The 17,584-nt window shown below is 43.9% G+C and overlaps 1 pseudogene; it reads right to left on the reverse strand.

The window, feature by feature from the left end:
• Positions 1-3,671: 3,671 nt before the first annotated feature.
• On the reverse strand, positions 3,672-17,319 carry LOC112261458 (annotated as a pseudogene).
• Between the last annotated feature and the right edge of the window lie 265 nt (positions 17,320-17,584).

Raw genomic sequence — 17,584 nt, forward strand, 5'->3', positions numbered from 1 at the left:
CTCCAAAAAGTACAATCTTTGTCCCCACGTGCAGTTGCAAACCGTAGTCTAGCTTTTTTATGGCTGTTTTGGAGCAGTGGCTTCTTCCTTTCAGAGCAGCCTTTCAGGTTATGTCGATATAGGACTTCTTTTACTGTGGATATAGATAATTGTGTTCCTGTTTCCTCCAGCATCTTCACAAGGTCCTTTTGTTGTTGTTCTGGGATTGATTTGCACTTTTCGCACCAAAGTAAGTTCATCTCTAGGAGTCAAAACGTGTCCTTCCTGAGCGGTATGATGGCTGCGTGGTCCCATGTTGTTTACACTTGCGTACTATTGTTTGTACAGATGAACGTGGTCCCTTCAGGCGTTTGGAAATTACTACCAAGGATGAACCAGACTTGTGGAGGTCCACAATTTATTTTCTGAGGTCTTTGCTGATTTATTTTGAGTTTCCCATGATGTCAAGCAAAGAGGAACTGAGTTTGAAGTTAGGCCTTGAAATACATCCACAGGTACACCTACAATTGGCTCAAATGATGTCAATTAGCCTATCGGAAGCTTCTAAAGCCATGACATCATTTTCTGGAATTTTCCAAACTGTTTAAAGGCACAGTCAAATTAGTGTATGTAAATTGCTGACCCACTGGAATTGTGATACAGTGAATCATAAAATTATAAGTGAAATAATCTGTCTTGTTAGAAAAATTACTTGTTTTAATGACTCCAACCTAAGTGTATGTAAACTTCCGACTTCAACTGTACATAGATTTTCCTATTCAAACATACAACTGTTAAAAGTAGGCTATTTTGAAAAATATTGTTTACTTGACATTTTTACAACAAGAAAGAAAAACAAATTATGTATTTTTATAAGGAGATCCCAACAGATTGCAACATACTGGCATGTCACTTTCTGCGAGTGTGGAAATACATTAGATATACAACAATATACCTTTAAGTAATAACAGCATTACAGTAGTATTACTTCTTTATACTGTCAGAATCATTTACTAGATTTGTTGCCATACTTCCATTAGAGACGTCACATTTACAGTGCATTCGGGAAAGTATTCAGACCTCTTGACTTTTTCCAAATTGTGGTACGTTACAGCCTTATTCTAAAATTGATTAAATATAGTCTATGTCTCATCAATCTATACACAATACCCCATAATAAAAAAGCCTAAATGTTTATTTAATTTTTTTCTCCAAATGTATTAACATTTCTAAACATAAATATATCTTATTGACATAAGTATTCAGACCCTTTGCTATTGGAGTGAAATTGAGCTCAGGTGCATCCTGTTTCCTTTGATCATCCTTGAGATGTTTCTACAACTTGATTGGAGTCCACCTGTGGTAAATTCAATTGATTGGACATGATTTGGAAAGGCACACGCCAGTCTATATAAGGTCCCACAGTTGACAGTGCATGGCAGAGCAAAAACCAAGCAATGAGGTCAAAGGAATTGTCCGTAGAGCTCGGAGACAGGATTGTGTCAAGGCACAGATCTGGGGAAGGATAACAAAACATGTCTGCAGCATTGAAGGTCCCCAAGAACATAGTGGCCTCTGTCACTGTTAAATTGAAGAAGTTGGGAACCACCAAGACTCTTCCTAGTGCTGGCCGACCAGCCAAACTGAGCGATCAGGGGAGAAGTGCCTTGGTCAGGTAGGTGACCAAGAACCTGATTATCCCTCTGACAGAGCTATAGAGTTGCTCTGTGGAGATGGAAGAACCAACCACCTCTGCAGCACTCCACCAATCAGGCCTTTATGGTGGAGTGGCCAGACAGAAGCCACTCCACCGTAAAAGGCACATGATAGCCCTCTTGGAGTTTGCCAAAAGGCACCTAAAGACTCTCAGACCATGACAAACACTATTCTCTGGTCTGATGAAACCAAGATTGAACTCTTTGGCCTGAATGCCAAGCGTCACATCTGGAGGAAACCTGGCACCAACCCTACGGCGGAAGCATGGGGGTGGCAGCATCATGCTGTGGGGATGTTCTTCAGCGGCAGGGACTAGGAGACTAGTCAGGATCAAGGCAAAGATGAACTGAGCAAAGTACAGAGAGATCCTTGATGAAAACCTGCTTCAGAGTGCTCAGGACCTCAGACTGGGGCGAAGGTTCACCTTCCAACAGGATAATGACCCTAAGTACGCAGTCAAGACAACGCAGGAGTAGCTGGCACCTGCAGAGAAGAGGATCTGCAGAGCAGAATGAGAGAAACTCCCCAAATACAGGTGTGCCAAGCTTGTAGCATCATACCCAAGACTCAATGCTGTAATTGCTGCCTAAGGTGCTTCAACATAGTACTGAGTAAATGGTCTGAATTACTTATGTAAATGTGATATTTTGTTTTTTATAAATGAACAAAAATGTCTAAACTGTTTTTGCCTCATCATTATGGGGTATTGTGTGTAGATTAATGAGGAAAAATGATTTTTAAATCCACTGTTTCAGTGTTGGACGAGGCGGTCTGTTTCAGTGTTGGACAAAGTTGTTTCTGTTTCAGTGTTGGACGAGGCGGTCTGTTTCGGTGTTGGACAAAGTTGTTTCTGATTTAGTGTTGGACGAGGTGGTCTGTTTCGGTGTTGGACGAGGTTGTCTCTGTTTCAGTGTTGGGCGAGGTTGTCTCTGTTTCAGTGTTGGGCGAGGTTGTCTCTGTTTCAGTGTTGGGCGAGGTTGTCTCTGTTTCAGTGTTGGGCGAGGTTGTCTCTGTTTCAGTGTTGGGCGAGGTTGTCTCTGTTTCAGTGTTGGACGAGGCGGTCTGTTTCAGTGTTGGACGAGGTTGTCTCTGTTTCAGTGTTGGACGAGGCAGCCTCTGTTTCAGTGTTGGACGAGGCGGTCTCTGTTTCAGTGTTGGGCGAGGTTGTCTCTGTTTCAGTGTTGGGCGAGGCGGCCTCTGTTTCAGTGTTGGACGAGGTGGTCTCTGATCTGGCAGATGATGACTCCCAGCAGCACCAGGGCAGGCAGGAAGGAGTAGAGCAGGAGGAAGTCTAGGGTGTAGCAGTCAAGGGCTCCTGGGTAACCCTGGTCTATGCTGTCATCTCCATCTGTCACCAGACAGGCGCCTGCCAGAGGTATTCTGCATGTACCTGCATAGAACATGGACAGAAATAATTAACCCCAGACTCAGTGCATAGATTCGACCACATACCGTACATGATTACATGAATAAACTAATGATTAGTCCAGTGTTTCCCAACCCTGGTCCTCCAGTACCCCCAACAGTACACATTTTTATTGTAACCCTGGACATGCACACCTGATTCAACTTGTCTACTAATCAACAAGCCCTCAATGAGTTGAATGAGGTGTGTTTGTCAAGGGCTACAATGAAACTGTACTGTTGGGGGTCCTGGGGGACCAGGGTTGGAAAACACTGGATTAGGCGATACAGTACAATGCAAGATCTCGACATTGGCTCTTTAGGGAAACCTGATAGGAATGTACCATACTGTTACAGTGCACGCATCACAGAATCCCCTGATTCATTTGGCCACTGGTTTCACTGGCTTCTTTATTGGAGATAGACTCATTCCAAACCTCTAACTGCAAGTGAAGTTGAGGCCATGAGCAGCTTACAGCCGTACTGCTGAGCCACTGGAGCAGCACATGTATCTGCTGGTTACTTCTATAGAGCGAGAGGGACAGGACCATCAGTTCACTTATGGTCCGTAGTTTACATATTTGACAGTGGTGATGGGAGCCCAAATAAAATGTCACCAGTACCAATCATTTCCTTTCAGCATCAGATACATGAATTGTTAATGGGTATGTGCAATAGCATGACAATTAAGACACTGAAAACACAAGTCCATACTTCCTAGTAGTGGTCTGACCTGAGGAATCCAGTGCCCACCTTGACGCCAGTCACATTGAGAAGGGCCTTTCCTGTGTTGACCATGCGCCACTCCCACAGCACCAGGGTCAGCAGCTCCCCCGCCACATGGGGCACCAGGAACCTCCACATCTCTAGGCTCACGTCCAGCGTCCTGGGAGAGAAGGAGACTCATATGCAAGGACACACAGTCGCGTGTGGGGGACTGTGAATGCAAATCTGCATGGTGAACATGGACATACAGACACCGCAGAGGCCAGTGGGAGGAGTTATAGGAGTACTAAATGGAAACCACACCATTGTTCTATTTTTTCCATTCCAACAAGCCTGTTCTCCTACAGCTCCCCCTACCAGCCACATCTGACACATTCACACACAGAAAGCTACCAGTACAGGAAGGAGAGGAAGATGAGCACGCTGACAATGCTGAAGGGGAGGATGTGGAAGATGTAGGCCAAGAACATCTGTCACTTCTGGTACAGACCATCCTTACTCTCCTGGTCAGCCATGGCCCTCAGAGCAGGAACTAGAGGACAGCATCATTAGGCCAGTATTGATTATGATATGAACACACCTCCTGCTATTGCATACAGGTCAGTATTACAAGGTTACCTTTAATTGTTTTTACCATCATACCTTTACACTGATTGGATTACAGTTTCTCTTGTATAATGTAATTTCAGACATAGATTTGTTCAAGACTGTCGTGACGTTGTATTAGTTAATTAGACTGTTAGACTGTTGTTCATCGAATGATTAAAAGTTTCTAATTGTGTGATTATCTGAATCAAGCAATTATTAACTCATTAACCTGGGGCACCATGGGAAAACTAGTTTTTATTGAGTTTCTATTTCCCAAATTAACTCAAAGAATATCAGAATATCGATTTTACAACAGCCGCTAATTAACCAGTTACCTCTACAATCTCATTCTGAAAGTCGTATAGTCCGTGAATCTGCACGGACCCGTGTCTCACCAATGAGTTCGTACCACACCAATCTTAGTTGAATATTTATTTACGAGAAAGCTACAATGATGATAAAAGATACACATAGACAAAACACATTATAGGTTATTGATTAGAACTTAGTATAACAGGCCAACACACTATGGCGCGTGTTACCCTCAATGGGAATTTCAAAGAGAGAGAGAAAAGAAAGTACACGAGAGAAATATACATTTTGGTGAATTTGTCAGCTATGCTATTCTAACCCTAGCCTTGCCCCAAACTGCCGCTCTTATGGGTCAGAATATAATGATGTAATTACGTGGGGATGATCTCCGAGGATCCTCTGCGTGGACCGTTCAGGCTGCTCGATGACACACTTCCCCGGCGCACCTTTCTGGTCGTCCTCACGATGTCAGCGTCCTTTTGGCTTAGGAGTGTGTTCCCTCACCCTTGCTCTGGAAGGGGTCTTCTGAGGACAGACAGCTCTGTAGCTCAGAGCTCACAGCATAGGAATGAAACCGTTTAGATACCGCGATTCGCTGGGATTGGATACTAGGGGGTCCGGCTTGAATTCACCCGCTTAGACACAGCTACTCATCCGTAGCTTGGGTAGAAAAATATTTATTTGTCTTCAAACTTGCTTTGCGTTCTGGGTTCGTTGACTTTTTAGACCTTGGCTGCAGCTTGGGTCACGTAGTCTTCCCTGTAAATTCTTTACTCACAGGTTTTATACCCTTGGGTCAGAAGTGGGCGTAACCGCCTTTAGGGCAATTCTCTGGGCGTACCAAGTTAAGAGCAAGGTCTAGGTTTTTCTCAAATCCAATTTTAGAAAACTAACTTAACATTTCATCTTTACCAAAACATTCCCTTTGATTTGGACATTTTCCACACAACGTACAATGTATAAACAGCAAACATATACTAGGAAAACTCTTCACGTTACAATGTTTTCGTAATAACGTCATCTATTAACCTTTAATAACAAAACAAAAATGACATTCATTTTCATATTCCATCTATCGTCATGACCACCATTGTGGCTGACGAAAACAATTGTTCCAAAGTCCCTTTATTTCATGTTTAATGTTCTGAGGCTGGTTCACCATAGTAACAGGACAAAGGAATTTGTCTTGTGGCCTGAGATTTACCAGGGGCGTGAGGGGTCATAAAACCCCAACATCTTCAGACCCCTAGATCTCTCCTTCTCTGTTGGGGTTGAAAGATCATCTGTAGGGTTGTGGTCTCCTGTAACCTGACCTGATCAGGACAGTCATGACAAGACCGATAACCATTATAAACCCATTGCTGCTATCTTGAGGTGTTTGGGTGCTTATTGACTCATGGTGTCCCTTAAGCCTCTTGGCCGAGTCCCTTATCTCCTTCCCTATCCCTTATCCCTACTCTGTGAGATTGGTGACGGAGAGAGATAGGGGGTAAAAGAGAAGGGTTCACTGTTCTAAGAGATCCAGAGGAACGTCCCTGACCAGGGTCCTCTAACCAAATACAGTAAGGTCCACTTGACCAGGACATCACCCTTTAAAGTTTTACTAGAGATAAACACAGGTTATGACAACATTGGACCATTTTGTTGTTATTGTAACTCAATATTTTATCAATTGTTTCTCCACAGATGAACATTAGCATAAATCAGCCTGAGCTGACTTACTGAGTGAGTATCTACTACTTCAAAGCCTAGTGCACTGGTACAGGGAATAGGGTGCCTGTTCAGACAAACCAAATGTAGTGCTCTGTTACAGGGAATAGGGTGCCTGTTCAGACAAACCAAATGTAGTGCACTGGTACAGGGAATAGGGCGCCTGTTCAGACAAAATGTAGTGCACTGTTGCAGGGAATAGGGTGCCTGTTCAGACAAACAAAATGTAGTGCACTGGTACAGGGAATAGGGTGCCTGTTCAGACCAAATGTAGTGCACTGTTGCAGGGAATAGGGTGCCTGTTCAGACCAAATGTAGTGCACTGGTACAGGGAATAGGATGCCTGTTCAGACAAACCAAATGTAGTGCACTGGTACAGGGAATAGTGCGCCTGTTCAGACCAAATGTAGTAAACTGTTACAGGGAATAGCGTGCCTGTTCAGACCAAATGTAGTGCACTGGTACAGGGAATAGGATGCCTGTTCAGACAAACCAAATGTAGTGCACTGTTACAGGGAATAGGGCGCCTGTTCAGACAAACCAAATGTAGTGCACTGGTACAGGGAATAGGGCGCCTGTTCAGACCAAATGTAGTAAACTGTTACAGGGAATAGCGTGCCTGTTCAGACCAAATGTAGTGCACTGTTGCAGGGAATAGGGCGCCTGTTCAGACCAAATGTAGTGCACTGTTGCAGGGAATAGGGCGCCTGTTCAGACCAAATGTAGTGCACTGTTGCAGGGAATAGGGTGCCTGTTCAGACCAAATGTAGTGCACTGTTCCACAAGCAGGCCATAAATGAGGTTCTGGGACAGAAGCATCAGGCCCCACCCAGTCTTGAGACAGGTTCCTCACAGTCCTACAGAAAGACAAAGCGAGAGGTTGGAAAGGAGGACTGAGCCAAACAGTAAATCAGGAGGTGCCGTCACGCTACCACATCATAGGCTACTATACCCTCAGAAATGAACCATGTTTATTTCCCTTCATAAGCAATAGCAGTACAGCAGATACAATAGTTTGAGGTGGGTTAGCAAGCCAAGTGCGACAGAGTAGTTTAACCTCTGACCTGAGAAGCACAGCCAGTTTGGCCAGGCTGCTGGGCGACTATTTGCTCTTGAGTTTGTCGGTCCTCTTGCAGCTCTGCTTAATCTGTCCCAGCATGCTCCTTTAGATCTTTGAGTCCTGATAGGACGAGGTGATATTGTGCATGTAGCTGTAGGTGGTGGCCTTTCTCACTGCAGCGTGTGTCCACCGAAGTCAGATCCACTGTTGGTGGTGGTCTCTCTCACTGCAGGGCGTGTCCACTGATGTCAGATCCACTGTTGGTGGTGGTCTCTCTCACTGCAGCGTGTGTCCACTGATGTCAGATCCACTGTTGGTGGTGGTCTCTCTCACTGCAGCGCGTGTCCACTGATGTCAGATCCACTGTTGGTCAATCCGTAGGACAGACCAGGAGGGAGGGTCAATAGAGAGATAGGGGTGGTACATGAATACATTGTGTGAAGTTAATATATTACTGCACCATAGATATCAAAGGGGTTCTACTATTCTGGATACTTGTAGCCAAAGGTGCTGAAAACGTTCACCATCTCCCCATGCCAGCCACAGAACACCCATTCTCCTTTACTCATTATGGCTATTCTACTGAAGAGATGAGGAACACACAGGGCTGGAGTTAGTCCTCACCATTAACATAACTCAACAACAACAGAATATAATGCATTAACAGACTATTCTCATGGATGAAAACAGTCTGAAGATTGACATAACCACTGAATATACGAACATAACACTGAGTAGCTTCGTTCTTGTTCCCTCACCCTGAAAATTTCAGAGCGTGGCTGGTGAATGGTCATTATGAAGATGCGGTCCCTTCTGGCCAGCTCAGCCAGTAAAACAACAATCTGATTGGCCGTCATGCTGTCGAGGCTCGTGGTTGGCTCGTCCAGAAGGATGACCTCTGTAACGACATCACATGTCGCAAAGTCACACATCAGGGAATATCTAACATAGAAAAAACACATAAAAATCCAAATTAATTTGTATAAATGTTAAAAACAAAGTTGAACTTTGGCAATGTTCCTCTCTAAGGGACAACTCTTTAAGATAAGTGTGTTCTTTCCCGTTAATTTTTCCAATTAACACAATTAAAAGATTGCCTCTTTGTAAAGGATGACTGGAATTAACAGATACATTAATTGTGTGATGATTTATTAATTTCCTGGTTGATTGGCGAGGCAGCGGACGGGAACCCTTCATTAATGTGGCCCAGTGTTTGGGTGGAGAGTGGTTTGTCTAATCTGAATGAGGCCTAAAACCCCCTCACCCCCCTGGGTGTTCACAGGCCCTGATAAACTCCACCTGGGACCCCCCAAAGGATTCACTCAGCTTAATCCAGAGTGTATGATAACCCTGCCTTTCATTAGCCCCCCGTCCTCCATCTCTCCCTCTCTCTTCCTCCCTCTGTCCATTCCTCTCTGTTTCCGGTCTATTATTAGACACAAGTCTCTTTGTTAGTGGTTGAACTTTGTGGGGACTTTTGATGATCAACGTTTTCTTCCGCTCAAGGTGAAATAGTCTTATCCTAACAATGAACAGTATAATCCATGATGTTGAAAATTAGTATTACTTGTTTTGTAAAACAGCCTGTATTTGTCTTCACATATTTTGGTCATGTATGGTATAGCTAGCTATGTGTTTGTTTAAGGAACCTTTACATGCTTGCCTCCTGACATTTTGCACAGACAATGACCAAAGAGCTTCTTTGTCCTCACTATGGTACTGAAGGAACTGCATGGCAATGGACACCCTCCTCCTCTCTCCCATAGAGAACCCTGCGAAGATGCATCCTCCGATCACACTATGGGTCACATGACCTAGACTCAGCTCCGCCATCACCTGCAGGCCAAGAGGTCAGGTGTCAACAACTTATCACAGTTGACACCATAATCTCGAAAAAATCTAGTGTATCTTCTTTCATGTGTGTCTGTTGTAGGCCAGCCCTGATCTAGAGGTTATCTCTAGTCTGTATCAGTTGTATACCAGCCCTGATCTAGAGGTTATCTCTAGTCTGTATCTGTTGTAGGCCAGCCCTGATCTAGAGGTTATCTCTAGTCTGTATCTGTTGTAGGCCAGCCCTGATCTAGAGGTTATCTCTAGTCTGTATCTGTTGTAGGCCAGCCCTGATCTAGAGGTTATCTCTAGTCTGTATCTGTTGTAGGCCAGCCCTGATCTAGAGGTTATCTCTAGTCTGTATCTGTTGTAGGCCAGCCCTGATCTAGAGGTTATCTCTAGTCTGTATCTGTTGTAGGCGAGCCCTGATCTAGAGGTTATCTCTAGTCTGTATCAGTTGTAGGCGAGCCCTGGTCTAGAGGTTATCTCTAGTCTGTCTCTGTTGTAGGCCAGCCCTGATCTAGAGGTTATCTCTAGTCTGTATCTGTTGTAGGCCAGCCCTGATCTAGAGGTTATCTCTAGTCTGTATCTGTTGTAGGCGAGATCTGGTCTAGAGGTTATCTCTAGTCTGTATCTGTTGTAGGCGAGATCTGGTCTAGAGGTTATCTCTAGTCTGTATCTGTTGTAGGTGAGCCCTGGTCTAGAGGTTATCTCTAGTCTGTCTCTGTTGTAGGCCAGCCCTGATCTAGAGGTTATCTCTAGTCTGTATCTGTTGTAGGCGAGCCCTGATCTAGAGGTTATCTCTAGTCTGTATCAGTTGTAGGCGAGCCCTGATCTAGAGGTTGTCTCTAGTCTGTATCTGTTGTAGGCCAGCCCTGATCTAGAGGTTATCTCTAGTCTGTATCTGTTGTAGGCCAGCCCTGATCTAGAGGTTATCTCTAGTCTGTATCTGTTGTAGGCCAGCCCTGATCTAGAGGTTGTCTCTAGTCTGTATCAGTTGTATACCAGCCCTGATCTAGAGGTTATCTCTAGTCTGTATCTGTTGTAGGCGAGCCCTGATCTAGAGGTTATCTCTAGTCTGTATCAGTTGTATACCAGCCCTGATCTAGAGGTTATCTCTACTCTGTATCTGTTGTAGGCGAGCCCTGGGCTAGAGGTCTATTCTGTATCTGTTGTAAGCCAGTCCTGGTTTAGAAGTCATCTCTAGTCTGTATGTTGTAGGCAAGCCCTGGTCTAGAAGTCATCTCTAGTCGGTATCTGTTGTAGGCAAGCCCTGGTCTAGAGGTTATCTCTAGTCTGTATATGTTGTATACCAGCCCTGGTCTAGAGGTTGTCTCTAGTCTGTATCAGTTGTAGGCGAGCCCTGGTCTAGAGATTATCTGTAGTCTGTATCTGTTGTAGGCGAGATCTGGTCTAGAGGTTATCTCTAGTCTGTATCTGTTGTAGGCGAGATCTGGTCTAGAGGTTATCTCTAGTCTGTATCTGTTGTAGGTGAGCCCTGGTCTAGAGGTTATCTCTAGTCTGTCTCTGTTGTAGGCCAGCCCTAATCTAGAGGTTATCTCTAGTCTGTACGATTCACACCTTCTTGTGGATGACATCTGCTGACTGTCTCTGTATATCTCCTCCACTGTCAGGTAACTCAGCAGGTTGTCATTCTACAGAGGGAAGACAGAAAGCCAGAATCTAATCCACTGTCAGGTAACTCAGCAGGTTTTCACTCTACAGAGGGAAGACAGAAAGCCAGACTCTCATCCACTGTCAGGTAATTCAGCAGGTTGTCACTCTACAGAGTGAAGACAGAAAGCCAGGGATAAAGAGAGAACTGTTGTCCTGATTTAAAGAAGCAATAAAACTGGCCTTCTTTAGAGTATGTGGAGCATCAGCATTTGTGGGTTCGATTACATGCTCAAAATGGCCAGAAACAAAATGTTTTTCTAATGATCAATTAGTCTTTCAAATATATAAACTTGGATTAGCTAACACAACGTACCATTGGAACACAGGAGTGATGGTTGCTGATAATAGGCCTCTGTACGCCTATGTAGATATTCCATTTAAAAAATCTGCCATTTCCAGCTACAATAGTCATTTACAACATTAACAATGTCTACACTGATCAATTTGATGTTGTTTTGATGGACAAAAAATAGCTTTTCTCTAAAAAACAAGGGCATTTCTAAGTGACACCAAACTTTTGAATGGTAGTGTATAAATATCAGTAATCCATGTATTGTGTACGTATATATAAACATCAGTAGTCCATGGATGGTGTATAAATATCAGTAGTCCATGGATGGTGTATAAATATCAGTAGTCCATGGATGGTGTATAAATATCAGTAGTCCATGGATGGTGTATAAATATCAGTAGTCCATGGATGGTGTATAAATATCAGTAGTCCATGGATGGTGTATAAATATCAGTAGTCCACGTACTGTGTATGTATATATAAATATCAGTAGTCCATGGATGGTGTATAAATATCAGTAGTCCATGGATGGTGTATAAATATCAGTAGTCCATGGATGCTGTACAAATATCAGTAGTCCATGTAATGTGTATGTATATATAAATATCAGTAGTCCATGGATGGTGTACAAATATCAGTAGTCCATGTATTGTGTATGTATATATAAATATCAGTAGTCCATGGATGGTGTATAAATATCAGTAGTCCATGTATTGTGTATGTATATATACAGTGCCTTGCGAAAGTATTCGGCCCCCTTGAACTTTGCAACCTTTTGCCACATTTCAGGCTTCAAACATAAAGATATAAAACTGTATTTTTTTGTGAAGAATCAACAACAAGTGGGACACAATCATGAAGTGGAACGACATTTATTGGATATTTCAAACTTTTTTAACAAATCAAAAACTGAAAAATTGGGCGTGCAAAATTATTCAGCCCCTTTACTTTCAGTGCAGCAAACTCTCTCCAGAAGTTCAGTGAGGATCTCTGAATGATCCAATGTTGACCTAAATGACTAATGATGATAAATACAATCCACCTGTGTGTAATCAAGTCTCCGTATAAATGCACCTGCACTGTGGATGGACACAAAGAGCTGACCAGAGAAGGAAGATATGAAGACATATGGATGGACACAAAGAGCTGACCAGAGAAGGAAGATACAGTGCATTCGGAAAGTATTCAGACCCCAAACTGAAATATCATATATACGGAAGTTTACATACGCCTTAGCCAAATACATTTAAACTCAGTTTTTCACAATTCCTGACATTTAATTATAGTAAAGATTCCCTGTCTTAGGTTAGTTAGGATAACCACTTTATTTTAAGAATGTGAAATGTCCAAATAATTGTAGAGAGAATTATTTGTTTCAGCTTTTGTTTCTCTCATCACATTCCCAGTGGGTCAGAAGTTTACATAAACTCAATTAGTATTTGGTAGCATTGCCTTTAAAGTGTTTAACTTGGGTCAAACATTTTGGGTAGCCTTCCACAAGCTCCCCACAAAAAGTTGGGGAATTTGTGGCCCATTCCTCCTGACAGAGCTGGTGTAACTGAGTCAGGTTTGTAGGCCTCCTTGCTCGCACATGCTTTTTCAGTTCTGCCCACAAATTTTCTATAGGATTGTGGTCAGGGCTTTGTGATGGCCACTCCAATACCTTGACTTTGTTATCCTTAAGCCATTTTGCCACAATTTTGGAAGTATGCTTGGGGTCATTGTCATTTTTTGTTTCATCAGACCAGAGGACATTTCTCCAAAAAGCATGATCTTTGTCCCCATGTGCAGTTGCAAACCGTAGTCTGGCTTTTTTATGGTGGTTTTGGAACAGTGGCTTCCTCCTTGCTAAGCAGTCTTTCAGGCTATGTCGATATAGGACTCGTTTTAATGTGGATATAGATACTTTGTACCTGCTTCCTCCAGCATCTTCACAAGGTCCTTTGCTGTTGTTCTGGGATTGATTTGCACTTTTCGCACCAAAATACGTTCATCTCTAGGAGACAGAACATGTCTCTTTCTTGAGTGGTATGACTGCTGTGTGGTTTTTATACTTGCGATGGTGTTTATACTCGCATACTATTGTTTGTACAGATGAACGTGGTACCTTCAGGCATTTGGAACTTTCTCCCAAGGATGAACCAGACTTTTGGAGGTCTACAATTTATTTTCTGAGGTCTTGGCTGATTTCTTTTGATTTTCCCATGATGTCAAGCAAAGAGGCACTGAGTTTGAAGGTAGGCCTTGAAATACATCCACAGGTACACCTCCAATTGACTCAAATGATGTCAATTAGCCTATCAGAAGCTTCTAACGCCATGACATCATTTTCTGGAATTTTCCAAGCTGTTTAAAGGCACAGTCAACTTAGTGTATATATACTTCTGACCCACTGGAATTGTGATACAGTGATTTATAACTGAAATAATCTGAAAAATGACCTATGTCATGCGCAAAGTAAATGTCCTAACCAAATTGACAAAACTATAGTTTGTTAACAAGAAATTTGTGGAGTGGTTGAAAAACGAGTTTTAATGACTCCAACCTAAGTGTATGTAAACTTCCGACTTCAACTGTATATCGTCTAGCAGACACTTTTATCCAAAGCAACTTAGTCTTGCTTGCATTTACGTTTTACCAATAAGTGGTCCTAGGATTTGAACCCACCATCCTAGCGTTATAACAACACGCTCTACCACCCGAGGACCAACCATGAAGTATAATGATATATTTGACCTTTGTGTCTGTCCAGGTGGTGGAAGCAACCTGGTTCACATTGCTGTTGTGGTGTGTTTCATGCTGCCCTAATTTATCAAGCGGAAGTCCAGCCAGGACTGGTGAAACCGTGGTTACGGAAACTGTCTGTTGTCGCATTGTTAAGACTGTAAACGAACCAATGCTCTTGTTGGAGTACTACCCTCCGCTGCTGGATGGCAGCAAAGTACTATATTGTGTGAATTCGTTTAAATTACAGACTTATTTTTATCTTGGCAAAAGATTAGAACGCCACTCTGGCAGATATCCATCAACAACTTTTGCTTGTTCCTTTTTCAATCTCTTTCTCTCCTTATTTTTGTTTCTACAGCTCCTAATCTTTTTCTTAATGTAGGTTATGGTTATTAAAGCATAACAATGTGTGTGCCAGTAAAGGGTATCGTGAAAAGCTTCTGGAAGGTTTAGTAAGTCACACAGAAAAAGGGTCGGTGTTGAAGATGGAAAGATTATGTAAGTTTTGTGCTGGTGCAAAATCCCGATAATTCTTGGGACAAAATTAGTAAAGGATTAAATCAACTGAAGTAATAAAACAACCAGCTACTAGACAAGATGTTTCTACAGCTTCTAAAAAACAACTAAAACAAAAGGACAGTCTTATTCCTCTACTGCGGTGCTCGGCTGAGATACCTTACACTTCTCTTTCAGCTTGTCTACATGAAACTTAAACATCTCCTGGAAAGAGAATGAGTCAAAAAGAAAGAGTTACCTGATAGCAATATAATATAGTAATATAACATATACTTAACAAAAATATGATGCAACATGCAACAATTTCCCAAATGGTACTGAGTTACAGTTTATATAAGGAAATCAATCAATTTAAATAAATTCCTTAGGTCCTAATCATGGATTTCACATGACTGGGCCTTGGAGGGCATAGGCCCAGCCACTTGGCTGGCAGGCCCACCTACTCAGAATTAGTTTTCCCCCACTAAAGGGCTTTATTACAGACAGAAATACTCCTCAGCACCCTCAGCACTTGTTGCGTTTATAATTTGGATCAGTGTAGTAATATAACATGGTAATTTAGCAGACAATTCATTGACATATATTCAATAGTGTAAGGGGTGCGTAACTGGTGGCAGGGAAGTCAGACGCAGGAGAGCAGAACTGGGTAATAACCAGAGCAGTTTAATTATCAAAACCAACGACATCCAGAAATACAAAATATGGGTACAAAACCCGTTGCGCACCAGTCACAAATACAAGCACTAGAACAAACAATTTCACACACAGACATGGGGGGAACAGAGGGTTAAATACACGACAAGTAATGAGGGAAATGTAAACCAGGTGTGTAGGAAAACAAGACAAAACAAATGGAAAATGAAGGTGGATAGGCGATGGCTAGAAGACCGGTGACATCGACCGCCGAACGCCGCCCGAGCAAGGAGAGGAACCGACTTCGGCGGAAGTCGTGACAAATAGTGAACAACCACAGGCAAAGTCAGTACTGTGGAGATTACATTTGTTTGTGTGTGTGTGTGTGTGTGTACGTGTGTACGTGTGTACATATTGCAGGCGTAGCCAGGGCACACAGCACCCCTGGGTCTAACTCAGAATCCTCCATCCAATCACAGGCTCTCGTTTCATCTCCAAATCCCGACTAATACACAAATAAGGGATTTACACGTTACCTCCCCTCTCTCTAGTCTGCCTAATTAAGCCCTGCATTCAGGCTGAGAAGTGAGGGTTTTTTGGGAAGGTGAGTGCTTTCAGGAGATTAACGTTGCTGTACCATTGTACATTCCCATATTAACCATGTAATTAAAGTCGATAAATAGCCGTAGCTGTGTTGGCGAGAGGGGCCCTACGCGGGCCGTGCCTCATCTCCCCTTATCTGCTCTCTCAGGAGACTGCTTTGTACTCCTGCTAGAACAGAAGTATGAGAACAGGAGAGTGGAAGAAGGCGTAGGGGAGGGGGCACTACCTGAGATTGGTTTGTTGAAACTTTAAAGGTGATTTGAGAGCTCTGAAGGCAGGAGGAGAAGAAGGTGGGGGGGTTGATGTTTGACATCCCCTCCTCTCTCCCCTAGTGTGGCTGTACCTTTCTGACAGGTAGTGATTAATGCTTTGATCCTGTGATTTGTTCTCTCTGTATCTCTGTGGTTAGGAGGTTCAGGTTGACTCTACACCCCCCTAGGGGCCGAAGCATTGACAGAGAGCTTACTCTGTGTGTGTGTGTGTGTGATGTAAACAACTCAAGTGGTTTACCTAGTCAATGAGAGAGCTCCTGCAGTGCAGTGTGAATACTTTGGCTGATTGCCAATTTGAGGGTGGTGTGTTAATGTACTATAATGTCCTATGCTTCAAGTTCAGTAACTGCTGAACCACTACCTGGTAAGAGAAGCGGCAACTCGGCAGTCTTCGGAGGCTCTTGGAGGAATCTCGGGTAAGCGCAGATCCTCTCGGGGACTTCCAGAGTTCATCAGAGGCAAGGTGGTCTCCTTGAGTGAGTGATTGAGACCGCAATCAGACCTCTTCTCCCTCCTACGTTCCCGTAACCGTCCGTCGAACTGGATGGTTAAGCCGATGAGTGAGTCGAGATCCGTCGGTAGTTCCTGGGCTGAAAGCTCGTCCTTTACCCTCGCCGATAATCCGTGCAGGAATGTGTCGAACTGCACTTCCGGGTTCCAGGTACCCTCCACTGCCAGTGTGTGGAACTCCAACGCTTAGTCTGCCACACTGAGGGAGCCCTGCCGAAGCTTGTGTAACTTCCGGGCAGCCTCTCTCCGGGACACCGGAGCCTCAAAACTTTTCTCACCTCCGCCACAATACCTCCAGACTGAGGCAGATGGTGGATTGTTGCTCCCACACTGCCGTGGCCCAGGCGAGTGCCCTCCTGGACACCAGTTTAAAAGTGTACGCTATCTTCGAGCGGTCCGAGGGGAATGAAGAAGTCTGCAGCTCGAAAATGAGGGAGCACTGGGAGAGAAAGGCCCAGCAGGTTCTGGAATCTCTATCGTAGCAGTCCGGGGGAGGTAAGTGGGGTTCCCGCGAAAACCGGGGTGACGGCGCTTCTACCAGCCGGGTTACTGAGGGGCTGGGAGTTTACTGTCGTGGTAGGCTGCCTAGTAGGCAACCCACAGAATTGCTCCCGCAAAGTGTCCCAATGCTTTAGGTTGTGACGTTCGGCCACATCCTGGAACCCTTCCATCAGACCACAAAGCATCTCCTAGTGTCTACCAATGAGGGCTCCTTGGGAGGGGATGGCGTTGCTGAGCTGGTCCAAGTCTGCTGGGTCAGTCATGGTCAGTTTGTACTATCCGGAATCAAGGTAAGACCCAAGTGCAGGCTGTGTGAAGTAACAGTGTTTATTGTAAACACAGGGGCAGGCAAACGACTGGTCAAGGAAGGCAGGAGTCGATAATCCAGAGCAGAGGCCAAGTGATAGGACAGTAGTCAGGATCAGGTCAGGCAGAGGTTGGTAATCCAGAGGTGGAGGAAAGGTACTGGATGGCAGGCAGGCTCAGGGTCAGAGACGGGTAGTGGTCAGGTGGGTGGGTACAGGGTCA

This window comes from Oncorhynchus tshawytscha, linkage group LG01 (genome assembly GCF_018296145.1).
Source record: "Oncorhynchus tshawytscha isolate Ot180627B linkage group LG01, Otsh_v2.0, whole genome shotgun sequence".
In the NCBI taxonomy this organism is placed as follows: Eukaryota; Metazoa; Chordata; class Actinopteri; order Salmoniformes; family Salmonidae; genus Oncorhynchus; species Oncorhynchus tshawytscha.